The sequence below is a fragment of the Triturus cristatus genome, chromosome 1_1 (genome assembly GCF_964204655.1).
Source record: "Triturus cristatus chromosome 1_1, aTriCri1.1, whole genome shotgun sequence".
NCBI lineage: Eukaryota > Metazoa > Chordata > Amphibia > Caudata > Salamandridae > Triturus > Triturus cristatus.
Genome location: NC_140579.1, coordinates 660,572,828 through 660,589,091, shown reverse-complemented (window position 1 = coordinate 660,589,091; position 16,264 = coordinate 660,572,828). Strand labels below are relative to the sequence as shown.

Genomic DNA, 16,264 nt, shown 5'->3' with positions numbered 1-16,264 from the left:
TTCCAAGCTTTCACACGTTCTTGAAGTGATCTTCCTCTGGTTAGTTATTCATTGTTATACCAAAGGGGATGATGGACGGAGCGTTTGAGAAAATCAAACACTCACCCCCAGTCAAATGATCTGGGTTTAATCCATCATCATTCTTTAGCTCACACCACCACCCCAGTTCAGACATGGCCATATGCAAATCAGTCTGACCCTGTGCCTCATGGGAACAGTCCAGCCGAACTGCCAAGCCATGTCTTCCCTGGACCGGAAAAAAGCATTCTGGGACCGGTTTCGGGATTATAACCCTCATCAGACAGGCTATCTTGAATCCAGTGGCAAAGTGAGCAAGGAACCCACGTCTGGGCATAGCCTGCCAACTTAGGGCGAACAAAGCGATACCAGAGGGGATGATGGACGGAGCGTTTGAGCAAATCAAACACTCACCCCCAGTCAAATGATCTGGGTTTAATCCATCATTATTCTGTCCATCAACTGTTGTTTTTGCATTTGTCACCCTGAGTGGGAAGGGTATTGCCCAGACGTGGGTCCCGTGCTCTCCATGCCACTGGAATCAAGCTATCCTGGCTGAAGAGGGGTGAAACCCCGAAACCGGTCCTAGGATGCTTGTTTCCAGTCCAGGGAGGACCTGGCTTGGCAGTTTGGGCTGGACTGTACCCATGACGCACAGGGTCAAGACTGATTCGCATATGGCTGGGTTCAAACTGGAACGGCATGGTGAGCAAAAAAACAATGGATTTAGGCCCAGATCTCTGTAATGGGGTGAATGTATGACATTGTTCTGCATTCTGTCCATCAACTGTTGTTTTCGCATTTCTCACCCTGAGTGGGAAGGGTATGCCCAGACGTGGGTCCCGTGCTCTCCATGCCACTGGAATCAAGCTATCCTGGCTGAAGAGGGGTGAAACCCCGAAACCGGTCCTAGGATGCTTATTTACAGTCCAGGGAGGACCTGGCTTGGCAGTTTGGGCTGGACTGTACCCATGAGGCACAGGGTCAAGACTGATTTGCATATGCCTGGGTTCAAACTGGAACGGCATGGTGAGCAAAAAAACGATGGATTTAGGCCCAGATCTCTGTAATGGGGTGAATGTATGACATTGTTCTGCATTCTGTCCATCAACTGTTGTTTTCGCATTTGTCACCCTGAGTGGGAAGGGTATGCCCAGACGTGGGTCCCGTGCTCTCCATGCCACAGGAATCAAGCTATCCTGGCTGAAGAGGGGTGAAACCCCGAAACCGGTCCTCGGATGCTTGTTTCCAGTCCAGGGAGGACCTGGCTTGGCAATTTGGGCTGAACTGTACCCATGAGGCACAGGGTCAAGACTGATTTGCATTTGGCTGGGTTCAAACTGGAACGGCATGGTGAGCAAAAAAACGATGGATTTAGGCCCAGATCTCTGGGTGAATGTATGACATTGTTCTGCATTCTGTCCATCAACTGTTGTGTTTGTAGTTATTCATTGTGCCCATTTAAACATGCCTACCTCAGTACATAAGGCAGGCATGAAGGATGCTGGAACTCTGTTGCAGAGTGTGGACCAGAAACTATGGGGCATATCAGCAAGGCGAGGCAATAAAATGATCACCGCTTTTGCGGCCATTTTCGGCCGAAAAGCGGCGATAATTTTATCGCCTAATTAGCAAGCTCACGCTAACGCGTGAAAACTTGCGTTAGCGTAGGAATTCCTAACGCCCAGCTTTGCATCTCTAATGAGATGCAAAGTGGGCGTTCCTGACCTGACATGACAGGAGAAATGTCGCTAAGCGACATTTCTCCTATCAAGCCCCACGCCATGAAGCATAGCGGCAAGAAAAGTAGCAATAACCCCTGTTATCGCTACTTTCCTTACGCCTGCTTCAGGACTGACTTAGCCATGATATCCTATGGAAGGTGGATATCATGGCTAAGTTTGTGAGTCCCTATCATCAAGCTAACGCCACATTGCATGAGATTATCTCACGTTAGGCAGTTAGCGTGAGGATTTTTATCGCTTTTGAGATAAGCGTTGCTGATAGCACGCTATCTCAGCGATAAAAATCCATGCTAGCCGGCGATAATTATCCTAGCGCTAAGTGCGCTTAGCGATAATTATCGCCAGTTGTTGCTGATATGCCCCTATATCTTTTGTCAGGAACCTAGAGTATCATAGGTGGGTAATCACTGAAGTGTGTAATTAGACACTAATCTGTGTAGCTTGAGTTATGCAAATATATGTCAGAGATGTAGTCTAACCAGGGCCACTGGAATTATGCTGTAGGGGAAGGCCAAACTATAAGGCAGGGTTGAGTAAATTATGCGGCAAGAAAAGGGCATAACGAGGCACATTTTGTAATATTCATTAATTTAAAATGTTTACACTTGTTAACACTGTCTTGGCATTGGTTACACCTCAGTGGTACCAGTTTAGCATCCAAATATAGTAATGAACATCAGAAAGGTGTCCAGTTGACCTTTGCAGAGGGCTTTCTACTGCGCTACACCTGTAGCCATGTTTTTAGTAACCATTGAACCTTTTGAGCTAGAATCAATTTATTTTGGTTGAAATCTGCAAATTATGTAATAGATGATGGATTATGTGTCAAATGTGTCAAATCTATAATTATGTGAAAAATGCTGTGGCAGCTGTAGTGTGGGAATGCGGCGAAGAAACAGGAGAATGAGCAGGACGAAGGCTGGAAACAGCTGTCTTTATTATTCCTTTAAGTTGAGGTGATAAAAGGACCCACGGCACAGACAGCACTGCACTGGAGGAAGGTTAGGCTAACAATGACAGCCTTCTATTAACATCATTCTGAAAGGGAATGGAATGTGGATAGAAGGAACACAGGGCTTAAAGGGAAGTAGACTATTAAAAGGAGTACAAAGAAACAGGTACAGCAATAAAAGTGAAGGAGAGTGAGAATACTAAATCATCTCCCTCCCCACAAAAAAATAAGTCATAACAAAGTCATTAAAACATGCAGGTAACTTTGAAATCCTTTTTGTAGGCAATACCTACCTAAAGAGAGGAGGAAAGTTCATTTCAAGTTTGAGAAACATTAAAATCACTGGCATGAGAAGAATTGGTAAAATTAGGCACAGAGAGATGAGGACTCACATGAGACTCAAAAAGAATGGAATCATTTTCATCATATGGTACCACATATGGGCACAAGTCTGCTTTTGTTCCTCCACCCCCTTCCCTGCAACAAAATGGCACTCTGACCTGTTTTCTCAACTTTGCATGGAAGAGTTAACATGGACTCTCCTTATCTAAATCTCGTGGGATCTTTGATGAGGACCCATGAACCTACAGCAAAATCCTTGTCATGAACATGCTTAAGATTGTAAAAATATTGTTTTTGTTTATACTGTGCCAAAGATACTTTGGGGCATATCAGCAAGGCGAGGCGATAAAATTATCGCCGCTTTTGCGGCGATAATTTTATCGCCTTATTAGCAAGCTCACGCTAACGCTTGAAAACTTGCGTTAGCGTAGGGATTCCTAACGCCCAGCTTTGCATCTCTAATGAGATGCAAAGTGGGCATTCCTGACCTGACATGACAGAAGAAATGTCGCTAAGCGACATTTCTCCTATCATCAAGCCCCACGCTATGAAGCATAGCGGCAAGAAAAGTAGCGATAACCCCTGTTATCGCTACTTTCCTTATGCCTGCTTCAGGACTGACTTAGCCATGATATCCTATGGAAGGTGGATATCATGGCTAAGTTTGTGGGGCCCTATCATCAAGCTAACGCCACATTGCGTGAGATTATCGCTGGGTTTCCAGCGATAATCTCACGTTAGGCAGTTAGCGTGAGGATTTTTATCGCTTTTGAGATAAGCGTTGCTGATAGCACGCTATCTCAGCGATAAGAATCCACGCTAGCCGGCGATAATTATCCTAGCGCTAAGTGCGCTTAGCGATAATTATTGTTGCTGATATGCCCCTTTGTTAGCAAAAGACACAAGACACACAATTGATGGACGAAATGCAGAACAAATCAAAACATTCACCCCCAGTCAAGAGATCTGCGTTAAATCCTTCATTGGTTTGCTCACCATGCCACCCCAGTTTAGACCTGGCTATATGCAAATCAGTCTTGACCCTGTGCCTCATGGGAACAGTCCAGCCCGAACTGCCAAGCCAGGTCCTCCCTGGACCGGAAACAAGCATCCTAGGACCGGTTTCGGGGTTTCACCCCTCTTCAACCAGGATAGCTTGATTCCAGTGGCACAGTGAGCCCAGGACTCACGTCTGAGCATACCTGGCGCACTTAGGGCGAGAAAGCAAAAGACACACAATTGATAGACGGAATGCAGAACAAATCAAAACATTCACCCCCAGTCAAGAGATCAGGGTTAAATCCATCATTCTTTTGCTCACCATGCCACCCCAGTTTAGACCTGACTATATGCAAATCAGTCTTGACCCTGTGCCACATGGGAACAGTCCAGCCCGAACTGTCCCGTGCTCACTACGCCACTGGAGGTGAATGTTTGACAATGTTAAACATTCCGTCCATTATCTTTTTGTGTTGTATTTTCAACCTAATTTGGAAGGGTATGCCCAGATGTAGGTCCCGTGCTCACTACGCCACTGGAGTCAAGCTATCCTGGCTGATGAGGGCTGAAAGCCTGAAACCAGTCCTAGGATGCTTGATTCCTGTCCAGGGAAGACATGGCCTGGCAGTTTGGTCTGGACTGTTCCCATGAGGCACAGGGTCAAGACTGATCTGCATATGGCTATGTCTGAACTGGGGTGGGGTGGTGAGCAAAATAACGATGGATTAAACCCAGATCTGTGAGTTGGGCTGAATGTTTGACAATGTTCAACATTCTGTCCATCATCTTTTTGTGTTGCAAAGATACTTTGTTAAGCACAGAAGAAATAGAAGTAGCTCCTTTGTTAGTGAAACCAGATTGCAGTTCTAGCCAATATGGTAATAGTTTCTATCTACACTTTCTACCTCTCAACAACTCAAAGGGAGTAGATCCAGTTGTTGAATGAGGAGATGTATGATAGGCAATAAGTTTTTCTTTGAGATATAATTTAACATCCAAACCAGAAGAAAGAGCCATTTGAACACCTTCTTTTAAGAAACGGTTAGATCTCTCTACTAGCCCATTAGCTGATGGACTATATAAAGTGACTTGAATATGTTTAATGTCACAGTCATTATGAAACTTTTTCATAGATGTTGAAACAAAATGGGTGCCATTTTCGGTTACTAGTTCCTTGGGAGTGCCCTACAATGAATGATTTTTCGGTTTAGAGACCTCAAGTCCACACAAAGATGAAGGTCACCACTCCTCTTCTTAGCTAGAACAATAGGGGAAACCCATTCAGAGGAGTCAGTTTGTGCAATTATACCCTCCTTGGTTAAGTTCCCTAAAAGATTCTTTAACTCAGATCTGGCATTAATGGGAACAGGTCTAACCTTGTGAGTTATGGGTAATTCGTTCTTTTTCAATCTAATGATGTGTTCAAACCCCTTATGGTTCCAATTCTGTCACTAAAGACAGAAGAAAATGTAGATTTAAGAGTGGAAAGAAGATCATCATCTTTGACATTTAAGTAGACAGCATTGTTGATGGAGAGAATAGGTACATCTCCTAAAACAATGGGATTCTTGTGGCAGGTTTCAAATGGATGCCTAATTTGTCTAAGTCTTTCCATCCAACCAAATATCTACCTTTAAAAGCAACATACATCTTTGTATCAATGCTTCTACCAAGAATTTGTAAAGTAGCGTAAAGAAAACCCCAAAAGATCTATGTCTTTCTCACCAAAAGCTTTGGGAGAAATATCTGGACCCGGACCATAAGGAGAAAAAGGTGGTGTCAGCTAAAATGGTGATGGTGGCTCCTGAGTCGGCCATGATCTCAAGAGATTTGCTGTCAATAAATGCTTGACCAAAGGGACGTTCTATTTCAATGTTCTTCAATAGTGAGAATAATGTTAGAAAATCTTTGAGTACAAACGCGAACATCGGAATTATCTCTAGAGGTGTCAGAGAAAGGTTGTATATCAAGATTATGAATTCTGACATAATCACCCGTGCGCTGGGATCTACAAACTGCCTGAAAATGGCCCATTTTCTTGCATTTGGAAAAAAAAATCCTATGGCAAGACAGGAGGGTTTGTTACCAATGTGGGTTTTAGAACCACATTGGTAACACACGAGGCGTTTGTTCCTATCTCTGCCTGTCCTGATGGTGGAAATGGTACTACCTTCAGAAGTGTCGGTGACATAAGACACTGGAGAATATCCTTCTTGCCTGGACATAGCTTGAGTGGAAATAATACAGTGTTCAATGCTCTTCCCAATGTCAATTGCCTCTGAAAGTGAAGGATTCCTGCAAGTGAGAAGTCCTTCCTGCATTTTCTTTGAAAAACAATTAAAAATAAACTGATCTCTAATAGATGTAGCAAAACAATTCTGGAAATCACAAGTTGGGACAAAAACCCACAAAGCAGCTACATAGTCTTCAACAGATTAACTGCTAGCTTGCCCGCGTTTAAAAAAATGGTGTCTTTTTGAGATAACGTTAGGTTCTTTTGAAAATAGTTTTTTAAGCCTTTTTTTACCTTCAAAATAAACATTCCAAACACAATCACCACTGGGTGATAAAAGAGGAGGAAAATTATCAAAAATGTTCTGTGTCGCAATGCCTAGATGGTTGTGGAGTTGAGCATTTTTTCTTGTAGGAGTGTAACCTAAACGATCGTTTCCCATTAAGCAATTTTCAAAAATGTGAATCCACTCTTTCCATTTCATCTCAGTTTTTCCAGGTTTTTGTAAGAATTGTGAAGGATGAATTGCATTGTCCGATGTAGCCATGTTATAAAAAAAAAAAAAAAAATTGAATACATTAATAAATAATTAAATGCCTGAAAAGGAAGAGGTTAATGCAAGATATAATATTAAAGTCAGAAATAATGGTAATGTTCAGATGTAAGATGGCCGCCAGAAAAAGACGTAAGAGCTCTAGAGGGTTGCAGACGTCTGACAAGTTCAGGAGGCTGAGGAAGTGACTAAGTTGAAATGAACGGATATGAAGGAGGTTGCAGCGATCTCCCACAGCCAAAACGCACGCAGAGGCGGCTGGAGCGATCTCCCACAGCCAATAAGAAGGACGATCTTCTTTGGAGACGAATAGCATGTCGAAATGCAGGATAAAAGCGTCTGAAAGGCAGCAGCAGCTGGAGCAGAGCTCACGTCGAGGAACAGCGTCTCTATGGCAACAGCTGGAGCGGAGTTCCCACAGCCAAGACAATGCCAGAGAAGTTGTTTTGGCAAGTTTTAGAGCGAAGAGGCGTAGGCAAGTTTCAGAATGAGCTGAGATGGCTAGACAATGCCGGGGATGCTGCCATGGAAACGAGGCGCGCGAAAGGAATGTGCGAGAGGAGACAGTGATTATGAGGTATGGTTGCGTGGAAAACAATGCCGGGTAGAGCGCGTGCAAGGATTCAAAGAGAATGGCAATTTAGGCCAGTGGAGAGGGTGGAGGCCTTTAGGGTAGAAAGAGCGCTATAGCACGCACCTGGAAGGTGAAAGTCTGTGGGTCCTGTGTAAAGATTCAGCAGAGCGGGCCTTTTAAGTAGAAGGCAGTACTTTTAATCCCTTTATCCTAGGCCAAGCGGCTGTGACAGGCTCCGTAAGGCGAGATCAAGCCCCACTCCTGGTACCAAATTGTATTGTGGGAATGCGATGAAGAAATAGGAGTCGGAGAAGGAAGAAGGCTGGAAACAGCTGTCGTTATTATTCCTTAAAGTTGAGGAGATAACAGGACCCATTGCGCAGAGAACACTGCACTGGAGGAAGGTCAGGCTAACAATGACAGCCTTCTATTAACATCATACTAAAAGGGAATGGAATGTGGATAGAAGGAACACAGGGCTTAAAGCGGACTATTAAAAGGACTGCAAAGAAACAGGTACAGCAATAAAAGTGAAGGAAAGTGTTAATACTACAGCCGCACAATCACATAATTCCAGCGGTCCTATCGTTTAAAATTGGTTTAACTTCTTAAGTAGCACAAAGTGTTGGTTTGGTCAGGAATGTTTTTCTTTGTGAATACTGGCTCCACAGTGCGGCAGATTTGTCACAGTGTTCTGTGCCATATAAATCTGCACATTTGTTTAGCTCTAGATGTTCATTAAAGAAGTAGACTATGAGATCATTGTGGTTTTCTGTGTCTTCTTCTTCCTATTAGATCTTTAGATTTCATCAGTGTGTTGACGTACAACTTCCACGGAGGCTGGGAAAACATGACAGCACACCACAGCCCCTTATGTATGTAAATGTAAATGTAAATGTATGGTTTCTTATATAGCGCTGATCACCACTAGGGTCCACTGACCAGGGGGACTCGGTTTACTTAAACTGCGTAAGACTCAATTCATAGTCTGTTTCTTTAGCCCTCTCGTAGTTCTGTGCTGAGTCTCTGACTACCAACACAAATTCCACATTTCCAATTTTTGGTTCACAGGAGTATGCTATGAATTACTGGAAAAATGCAACCATCCGCAGTAAGAAACTTCTCATGAGATTCCCCACGTATGGCCGTACCTTCATGCTTACCCATACCACCAACTGCACGGTCAGCTTTCCAGCCAGTGGGGATGGATCAGCTGGATCTTACACACAAGAAGCTGGGATTCTGGCCTATTATGAGGTAATCAGGTTCTCATTTCCTCCACGTTAAGCACAGGCCCACAGTTCAATAAAGTTCAGTTGCCTTTTCGGATAGCTTTGTCCTATAAAAAGCAATATATACATATATATAGTCCGTGCGTGTTGTGTACAGCTATGTCATTCTACCATTTTCTGACTTTTGGTCATGCCCTGTTTGCTTTCCCTTAAAAGCTTCAAAGGGTCCATCCACAGCAGAAAACATAACAGTTCTATTTACCTAGTCCTTCATCATCTATGTTAAACATTCTAGAATATGCCTTGGTTTGATAATGTCAGCCTGGGCTTTGCTACATGTGGTGATCTCATTCTCCAGAAAGCCAATTTAATATTGTTGTGATAACTGTGCTTCATGGCGTTCCACCCGACGAGAGGGCAGCTACTACCCTCTCACCTGACTGCATGGCTCTTGACAGTTGGTGGTAAGTGATCAATATGCAGACTTTCCTGAATATACTGGTCCCATTTGAGATTGGGGATTTTCCTAGCTTCCGTGAAATGGAAATTTTAGATTTTACGAAAGACGAAGAAATGAGTATAATATGCAAATTTCTTTATTACTAACTACTGGCAGCAGCAATAAGATGTGATTACACAAAGGTTTTATAATGTATTGAGTACTATAAAACTGCCTCTCTAAAAGCAAACGCCTTCTCTTATTGCTGACTGAGAAAAATAGATTGAAGCTTCAGGGATGAACGTATGACAATACCAAAAATGAATTGGGGAAGAAGAACTTGAGGCTTGCAGTAAGGAGAGATCCTTAATGCCTCCAGAAACAATTGAGGCCATGCTTAACCTGAAAAGAGGAACAGACCTGAGACAGGGCAAAGAAGAATCAATAGTCTAAAAAATAAGAAAAAAGCGAACCTTGAAATAAACCAATTACTGAGTAATAAATAAAACAGGAACATTAAGGAGAAATAGAAACACTACAACACAACAATACACAGAAATCTGGGGGGATAAAACAAGATAAGATACAGGGTTAACACCCATAAGTGAGAAACAAAGGAAAGATGGAAGAGATATATTATGCTTGCCTGATTGTCTTTCTTTTTGTTTATCTTTTTTATTGTTTACCTTCTTCTAACGATTCCACCCTGGGTTATCAAACCTCATTTGCTGGAAAAGGGGGTGAAACAGTGTGCGTGAAAGAAAAAAAACCCAGAAAACTAGACGCCATTGGATTTTACTGGGCGACCCTCTTCCACCAACAACCGAAAACCCACTCCCTTATCCTCCTGCATACACAGGAAGACAAATCTCACCAGACGAGGCAGATGAAGGCTTAATTATTGGACTGACCTTTTTCTGAGTAACCCAACTTTAACCACACCAGGACAAGAAAGGAGTCCAAAATTCATATCTCTTTTTCATCCAATCCGAAAATCCAACTTTGTAATAAATGTCATCGATTGAATCCAACTACCCTCTGTTGGGGAGGCTGAAGAGACCCATAATTTACATAACTCTCTGCGGTCCAAAAGCACAGCATAGAATACCAACTTTGCAATATCTTTCTTAATTATACCTTGCAGATCAAGCTTTCCAAATATGACCAGCTCAACGCTTACCTTGATCTGCAGATTTAAAACACTCGACAGGCAATTACTCACGGCCTCCCAGAAAAACTGTATCTTCGGGCAACGCAGGAACATATGTTGGTCATCTTCGTTTGGACTGCCACACTTAGGACATGCCACCAATCCACCTGAGCCAAATTTAGATAGCCTCCGTGGAGTCCAATATGCCCTGTGCAATGTAAAAAAATGATTCCTCCTCAGATATGCGGGTTTAACTGTTTTATGAAGCATAGACATTGATACTTCTGTGCAGAATTCCCAGAACATCACACATCTCTGGCTACCTCCAGGATCTTCATTGGCTTAGAGTGGAGAATCGCATAAAGTTCAAAGCCTTGAGCTTTATGTTCAAGATAAGATGGGGTTCAGCACCACCCTACCTGCATTCTCTTGTTAGCCCTTACATTCCCGCGCGTCATCTCCGTTCTTCATCGCTTGAGAAATTCACGGTCCCTCGGTTCAAACTCGCCAGGATGGGTGGCAAGTCCTTTTCCTATCTTGGCCCCACCCTCTGTAACACTCTCCCTGTTGTTATTCGCAAAGAAACCAACTATACCGTCTTTCGTAGATCCATAAAGACCTGGCTGTTTAGCCAGTAATCTCTCTTTCTGATTTCCACCATTCTGTTCGCAGCCGTCTTGGCGCCGGGAAACCCTTTTTGGGTAGCTGTCGCGCCCTATAAATTCAACTATAAATAAATAAATAAATACTTGCCATTGTCCTTCTATCGCAGTCTCTGGCAAGCATCTTCCCCACAGATCTTCCGGTAAAGTGAAAGCACCATCTTCCGTCTCCAGCATCAGCCAATACCATAGTGCAATTTCTTTTTTAAACATGACACTGTACACAAGTTGTTCCGCTAATTCATTCGGACCTCCTATTATTTCCCCTGATGCCAGATACCAGCTCTGAATCTGGAGGTACTTAAATCTTGAAAACCTCAGGCCTAGTTCCTGTTCGCACTGACTCCATGAAATTAAATGGAAATAAGTGCTTCCACAATAGAATGCCCGCCTCCTTTAGGGGTCAAGCCAATGAATCCAAAGTCCAAGACGTAGACCCCGGTGCATCCCAAATTGGAGCCGACTGACTAAAAAACTGAATTTTTAAGGACATTCTGATTCTATACCAAGTTTCCGCCATGGCCTCTAACACTTTTAACCTCACTTTCTTGAAGTATTTTGGATCGGCGTATTTAAACATAAAACAATTTTCTGCTCCTTTTTCTTTTCTCAACATCTCCTTAAACATCTTACCTATCCCTGTATCTCGTAGGGGTACCTAATAACATCCTTCCATTTTTCAAAAGAAATGGCCATGTATAGAGTTACAAATCTGGAAGAGCTAAATCCCCCTTCACTAACCTCCTTTTAAGTTTTTTCCAAGCTAATCGGGGACCTTTTGACGCCCAGATAAAAGAACTAATTTATCCTTTCAGTTTTAACAACCATTCTTTCTTAAAGGTTAAAGGGATTATTTCAAACAACCACCATCTTCACTAAATTTACTCACCCATATAATGTAAGTGGGAACTGCATCCAACCTCGTAAACTGGCACTAATTTCCTTTTTGACCTTATCAAAATTTGTCTTAGTAAGTTCTGCGATGTTCTGGGTTATCCTGACTCCTAAATATCTCATTTCTTTTTTGCATTTGATGCCCTCTGTCTCCATATTCCATGCCATAACTTCCGTTTTCTGCCTATTAATATCATACCCTGATTTTTTGCCAAACTTGTTCGCTATTTACAGAAGACAGCTCATGGTTTGTGGTAAATTAGTTGTAATAATTACAATATCATCCGCATAGAGCCCAATTTTCCTGCTCCAATCATAGAATTTAAAATGCAGTATACCCTCACAGCTCCTTATTTTCCTCGCCAGTGGCTTAATATAAAGGTCAAACAAAAGTGGGGACAGGGGGCACCCTTGCCTAGTGCCCCTCATAATCCGCACCTTCTGTGTCAGTACCCTGTTAACCAGTACTCTAGCTACCGGAGCATTATATATACCTTTTAACATTCTGCAAAAAATTTCCCCCAGATTAAGATGTTTAAGCAGGGTCTGCAGATACACCCAATTAACACGATCAAATGCTTTAGCAGCATCTAGTGCTATTACTGCCAACTGAAGATCGTAAGCCGTAGCCATGTCTGCGGAACCAATAAGAGAAAACGTCAGCTCTTTCAATGCTCTTCCTCTGATAAAATCCTTCTGGTCTTCGTGAACCATATTCAACATAATCCCATTTAACCTCCATGCTATGACCTTTGTGAACAGCTTGTAATCTGCGTTTAAAAGAGAAGTAGGCCTGTATGAGTAAGCATTTTTGAATGACTTTCCAGGCTTAGGGATCAGAGCTATATTAGCCTCTTTCCAGGAATCCAGCATAGCAGAACCTGAAAGGAAGATGGCATTAAATAGCTGCCTCATATCAGGTATTATTGCACTGGTCAGGAATCTATAAACCTCCACTGGAAGGCCATCCGGCCCTGGAGCCTTTCCCCTTTGATAACCTCCTCCAACTCTCCAACAGAGATCTCCCTTTTCAACACCTCCATCACATACTCTGATGATGGCTCCATATGTTCCAACCAGATCATTACATCGTCCTCCGTACCTATCAGATCTTCCTTATATACCCTCCCAAAATGTCTGTAGAATGCTGAAGCAATTTCTTTACTATCACTAAGAAGCAGACCTGAATCTTCACATCTGATTTCTTTAATCAACCTTTTGACCTGATCACTCTTTGCCTTCCAGGCTAGAAGCTTGCGCCAGCTCTCACCATATTCAAAATGTGCTAGCTGGCTGGACTGCCATTTCTCCTTGACGCTATCTTTCAGAACTCCTGACAGATTCACTTTTAGATTTAATATCTCATCCATCTCCTTTTCATGGCTTCCTACAGTAATCAAAACCACTTCCAGCTTCCGAATCTATTCTACTAACACCTTTCGATGATAAACTCACCTTTTTGCTGCTGCTAAAACACCTAGGCTGCCCCTTAAGTAGGCCTTATAGGCATCCCATACAATCCCAATCTTAGCTGAACCTTGATTCCTTTAAAAAAATTCCTGGGTTTCCTCTTTCAAAAGTTCCATCGTCTCATCTTCAGACAGCATCGTGCGATCCAGCCTCCATATTGAACTAGTAATCCCCTCCCTATCCTCATCCTAAGAAGGATAGCTGAATGATCTGATAGGTGTACCCCAATATGTTCAACCTCCAAAATAGAATCTTTCACTGCTCGGTTCACCAAAAAATAATCTGCTCTTGACCTGTGTTTGTATTTTTTATTGTAATATGTAAAACCCATACGGAAGCCTGCCTTACATCTCCATATATCGCAGAGACCCCACTGCACCATCATGCCTCTCACCCTATCTGACATCTTGTGGTTTACTGCCGCTTTACTGTTCAAAGTTCTGTCTAATCTATGATCCAAAACTGTATTGAAGTCCCCTGCCATAATAATATGACCAGAGAGACTCAAAAGCTCATTTGCTATTTCATCCAGCGGGCCTGTATCATCCTGATTCGGACCATAATAGCCCACCAAATTGAAGATCTGCTTAAGAACTCTTAGCTTAACTGTTAGCCACCTTCCTGTAAGACTCGAAACACTGCCTTCTATCAAAATATTCAGGCCTTGCTTAACTAATACTGCACCCCTTTAGTAACTGCTGTCTGCTTCGTGTAAATTGCGTGTGCAACCCATCTCTGCGCCTTAAAGAGTACCCTACTCTCTTCCTCTGTCAAATGTGTCTCCTGTAGAATAATGATTTGTGCAGAAGAGTACTTCAGATACTGCATTATTTTATCTCTCCTACTCTTCACCCGCAGACCATTTACATTCCACGACAGAATTTTTAACTCCATTCCATTCCCTGTTATCTCTTTAAAACCCTCTCCGCCCACAAACTATTGATGAAAACCAGACAAATGAGGCATTTAAAAAAAAAAAATTCCCCCTAAGCTCACTTCCCTGTGCAGACCACACCCCACCCCCTCTCCCTTGGAAAACCCGTACCAACTTCCCATGGCAAAAGCCCTGTGATGTACCCTTCAGCGTGCGGCGTACTTACATACACACCTATACCCACCTATACACCCCTAATGTGAATTTGAAACCTATACAGAGCAGGAAATCATTTATCTATATTTATCTATAAAATAAACCATATAAGTAGGAAAAGAGCCCCATCCTAGTGCTTCCAAAAGTATGTCCTCTTAAAGATTCCCAGCCCCGAGCTGTTCAATAAAGCTATCCACCTCCTCAACAAACCTGAAGGAGTGCATCTTGGTATTCAGCATCACTTTAAGTAAAGCTGGGAACTTCAGCTGAACCGAAGCACTTAGCTTCTTTAGCGGCTCAATTCTTTTCCCCATCTCCCATTGTCTGTTGGCTGTTACCACTGATAAATCTGATCTTACTTCAATTGTCATTCCATGCACCTCCAACATTTTCTTCTTCAGAGCTTTCGCTAAAATCTTTTCCTTCAAGGAATTAGTGAGGAAATTTACTAGAGTTCTCCTAGGTTTAGATCTATTTACATTTAACCTAAAAGGATCTCAATGTATCCTCTGGATATCTTTAGCAATTTCCTCCTCAGTCTCTTCCAGCTGGAGCTGACTTCTCAGCAGCTTGACCACAAAGCATTTAATGTCCTCCTTACCCTCGGGAACTTTTAGAACCTTCAAATTATTCCTCCTTTGAAAATTCTCAAATCTTTCTACTCTTTCTTCGTGCTCTCTCCCCCTAGCTCTGAGTCCTTCTATCTCTTTCCTGTCAACCTGAATCTCCTCCTTAAGATCCCTGACTTCACCTTCTAGTGCCGAAGTTCTTCCACTCAAGTCATCCATTTTTTTCTCTAACACCTCACATGCGGACCTAATGCTCTTCTGATTTAGCTCTGAAGTCTCGAATCTTTGTCGCATCTCGAGGGTTAGAGTTTTGAGCAACATACTTATGGAGGGATCTCGACTCCCCAGGCTTTCTCTCCCCTCTCCCCATCTCCTAAAGCATCTTGCCCCCACCTAGAGTCCCTCCCAGGCTCTGACTTGCCTTGTGCCTCCTCCGAAATTTGCAAATTCCTTCTTTCCTCCGAAAGAGACTCCACTAGGGGATTAAGACTGCCCTCTTGATCGTTTAACCTAACCTCATCCCTTGTGACTCCCTCGACCTCCCCATCTCCACAGATAGCACTTGAAATCGATTTGGGCTCAAATGTGCAGACCAGTCTTCTAAATTTGTTTTCCCCTCAGGACTGCCCCCAGCTCCTAGATGGTCGCCTTGTTTTTGTTGGGGCTCCACCCCTCCTGCTAACATGGAATTATTTGTTAACACCAGAATTTTTGGAAGCCCCTTAAAATAAGTCCTTAGAGACGGTGTCACCTTAATCTTGCGCTCCAACGAACCCCCTCTTGCCAACTTATTATACATCTTGGCCTCTTTAGTGCATCGTCTGCCCCTGGGTTTCACCACTTTCACCTCCTTCTTTGCCCCTAGTTGTTTTCCAGCCTTAGGTGGAAAGTCCATCAACTCCGGGAAATCCACTGCACCCCCTCTCACCGCACTCCTCAGTGAATATCTTGAAAAACCACAAGATAATCCGGCCACCTCACCAGCACTTGTAATGCAACTACCATCAGCCCTCACAGCTCCTTTTTTGCCCTTATCCACACTTTGTCTCTTTCTATTAAGTCCCTGCTCCTGAGTCGATTGGAAAAAAGGGGCAAACTGTACCTCTGTGCTGTCACCCGACAAAAACTGTTCCACTCTGCTCCCGCCAGCACACTCCTCGCTTGACCCACTCAGTCTACTGCCTCCTCGTCCACTGCCTCGAAAGAGAACCCTGGCGGCAGCGCAACGCCCCTTCCACACCTCTAGTGTCGCTCTCCTCCATGGCTGCTCCGCCGTGCTCCCTGTCTCCACCTCCAGCCTCGCTGCCTCACAGCTCCACACTCGGCTACCGGAGCTCCCTGC

The 16,264-nt window shown here is 43.3% G+C and overlaps 1 pseudogene; it reads left to right on the top strand.

Moving 5' to 3' along the window:
• The window catches only part of LOC146870815 (acidic mammalian chitinase-like), an 87,699-nt pseudogene extending 77,414 nt beyond the window's left edge, over positions 1 to 10,285 (top strand).
• The last annotated feature ends 5,979 nt before the right edge of the window (positions 10,286 to 16,264 follow it).